Source organism: Triticum urartu, chromosome 2 (assembly GCF_003073215.2).
Source record: "Triticum urartu cultivar G1812 chromosome 2, Tu2.1, whole genome shotgun sequence".
Classification (NCBI taxonomy): Eukaryota; Viridiplantae; Streptophyta; class Magnoliopsida; order Poales; family Poaceae; genus Triticum; species Triticum urartu.
The window spans coordinates 527,082,656-527,086,449 of NC_053023.1; positions in this window are offsets into that span (position 1 = coordinate 527,082,656).

Consider the following 3,794-nt stretch of genomic DNA (forward strand, 5'->3'; position numbering starts at 1 on the left):
GATGCATACCATGATGTCTCTTATCGAATTACCATGACAGTTTATGGGTTAGGCATTAGAGACAACCACATTCACTTTAATAGGGCACCACGTAATTCTGATGAGATGACACCATATGAACTATGGTTTAGAGAAACCTAAGCTGTCATTTCTTAGAAGTTTGGGGCTGCGATGCTTATGTGAAAAGTTTCAGGCTGATAAGCTCGAACCCAAAGCGGATAAATGCATCTTCATAGGACACCCAAAACAGTTGGGTATACCTCCTGTCTCAGATCCGAAAGCAATAAGGGATTGTTTCTGGAATCGGTCCTTTCTCGAGGAAAAGTTTCTCTCGAAAGAATTGAGTGGGAGGATGGTGGAGACTTGATGAGGTTATTGAACCGTCACTACAACTAGTGTATAGCAGGGCACAAAGAGTTGTTCCTGTGGCACCTACACCAATTGAAGTGGAAGCTTATGATAGTGATCATGAAACTTCAGATCAAGTCACTACCAAACCTCGTGGGATGACAAGGATGCGTACTACTTCAGAGTGGTACGTAATCCTGTCTTGGAAGTCATGTTGCTAGACAACAATGAACCTACGAGCTATGGAGAAGCGGCGGTGGGCCTGGATTCCGATGAATGGCTCAAGGCCATAAAATCCGAGAGAGGATCCATGTATGAAAACAAAGTGTAGACTTTGGGAGAACTACTTGATGGTCGTAAGGCTGTTAGGTACATATGGATTTTAAAAGGAAGACGGACAATGATGGTAAATGTCACCATTAAGAAAGCTCGACTTGTCGTTAAGATGTTTTCCGACAAGTTCAAGGAGTTGACTACGATGAGACTTTCTCACTCGTAGTGATGCTAAGAGTCTGTTGGAATTATATTAGCGATTACTGCATTATTTATGAAATCTTGCAGATAGGATGTCAAAACATTGTTTCCTCGACGATTTTCTTGAGGAAAGGTTGTATGTGATACAACCGGAAGGTTTTGTCAATCCTGAAAGATGCTAATAAGTATGCAAAGCTCCAGCAATCCTTCTAGGGACTGGAGTAAGCATCTCGGAGTTGGAATGTATGCTTTGATGATGATCAAAGATTTTGGGTGTATACAAAGTTTATGAGAAACTTGTATTTCCAAAGAAGTGAGTGGGAGCACTATAGAATTTCTGATGAGTATATGTTATGGATCAGAAATGATGTAGAATTTCTGGAAAGCATATAGGGTTATTTGGAAAGTGTTTTTCAATGGAAAGCCTGGATTAAGCTACTTGAACATTGAGCATCAAGATCTATAAGGATAGATCAAAACGCTTAATGGTACTTTCAAATGAGCACATACCTTGACATGATCTTGAAGGTGTTCAAGATGGATCAGTCAAAGAAGGAGTTCTTGCCTGAGTTGTAAGGTATGAAGTTAAGACTTAAAGCTCGACCACGGCAGAGTAGAGAGAAAGGATGAAGGTCGTCCCCTATGCTTAAGACATAGGCTCTACAGTATGCTATGCTGTGTACCGCACCTGAAATGTGCCTTGCCATGAGTCAGTCAAGGGGTACAAGATTGATCTAAGAATGGATCACAAGACAGCGGTCAAAGTTATCCTTAGTAACTAGTGGACTAAGGAATTTTCTCGATTATGGAGGTGGTAAAAGAGTTCGTCGTAAAGGGTTACGCCGATGCAAACTTTGACACTAATCCAGATTATTCTGAGTAGTAAACTAGATTCGTATAGTAGAACAGTTATTTGGAATAGCTCCAAATGTAGCGTAGTAGTTGCATCTACAAAATGACATAAGAAATTTGTGAAGTACATACGGATCTGAAAGATTCAGACCCGCTGACTAAAACCTCTCTCACAAGCAAAACATGATCAAACCCAGAACTCATCGAGTGTTAATCACATGGTAAATGTGAACTAGATTATTGACTCTAGTAAACTCTTTGGGTGTTAGTCACATGGGGATGTGACCTTGAGTGTTAATCACATATCGATTATTGACTCTAGTGCAAGTGGGAGACTGTTGGAAATATGCCCTAGAGGCAATAATAAATTAGTTATTATTATATTTCCTTGTTCATGATAATCGTTTATTATCCATGCTAGAATTGTATTGATAGGAAACTCAGATACATGTGTGGATACATAGACAACACCATGTCCCTAGTAAGCCTCTAGTTGACTAGCTCGTTGATCAATAGATGGTTACGGTTTCCTGACCATGAGATTGTGCAACTCCCGGATACCGTAAGAATGCTTTGGGTGTACCAAACGTCACAACGTAACTGGGTGACTATAAAGGTACACTACAGGTATCTCCGAAAGTGTCTGTTGGGCTGGCACGAATCGAGACTGGGATTTGTCACTCCGTGTGACGGAGAGGTATCTCTGGGCCCACTCGGTAGGACATCATCATAATGTGCACAATGTGATCAAGGAGTTGATCACGGGATGATGTGTTACGGAATGAGTAAAAGAGACTTGCCGGTAACGAGATTGAACAAGGTATCGGGATACCGACGATCGAATCTCGGGCAAGTATCGTACCGCTAGACAAAGGGAATTGTATACGGGATTGATTAAGTCCTTGACATCGTGGTTCATCCGATGAGATCATCGTGGAACATGTGGGAGCCAACATGGGTATCCAGATCCCGCTGTTGGTTATTGACCGGAGAGTCATCTCGGTCATGTCTGCATGTCTCCCGAACCCGTAGGGTCTACACACTTAAGGTTCGATGACGCTAGGGTTATAAAGGAAGCTTGTATGTGGTTACCGAATGTTGTTCGGAGTCCCGTATGAGATCCCGGACGTCACGAGGAGTTCCGGAATGGTCCGGAGGTAAAGATTTATATATAGGAAGTCCTATTTCGGCCATCGGGACAAGTTTCGGGGTCATCGGTATTGTACCGGGACCACCGGAAGGGTCCCGGGGGCCCACCGGGTGGGGCCACCTATCCCAGAGGGTCCCATGGGCTGAAGTAGGAAGGGATCCAGCCCAAAGTGGGCTGGGGCGCCACTTCCCTTATGGCCCATGCGCCTAGGGTGAAGGGGGAACCCTAAGGAAGAGTCCCAAGGAGGGAAGGCACCTCCTAGGTGCCTTGGGGGGGAGGGAAACCTCCCCTGGCCGCCGCCCCCTAGGAGATTGGATCTCCTAGGGCTGGCGCACCCCCCCCCCTTGGGCTCCCTATATATATAGTGGGGGTAGGAGGGCCTCTAGAGACACACCTTATGCCTTTGGTGCAGCCCCTCCCTCTCTCCTAAGTCCTTCTCCTCTCCCGTGGTGCTTGGCGAAGCCCTGCAGGATTGCCACGCTCCTCCACCACCACCACGCCGTTGTGCTGCTGCTGGATGGAGTCTTCCTCAACCTCTCCCTCTCTCCTTGCTGGATCAAGGCATGGGAGACGTCACCGGGTTGTACGTGTGTTGAACGCGGAGGTGCCATCCGTTCGGCACTTGGTCATCGGTGATTTGGATCACGACGAGTACGACTCCATCAACCCCGTTCACTTGAACGCTTCCGCTTAGCGATCTACAAGGGTATGTAGATGCACTCTCCTTCCCCTCATTGCTAGTCTCTCCATAGATAGATCTTGGTGACACGTAGGAAAATTTTGAATTTCTGCTACGTTCCCCAACATTATCCTCATTGCTGCATAGAAGAATTATGTCCTTGATGCACCGCTAGGTGATAGAACTATTGCAGGAGCGGATACAGACGTTATGAACGTTTGGCTAGCTCAATATGATGACTACTTGATAGTTTAGTGCACCATGCTTAAACAGCTTAGAATCGGGACTTCA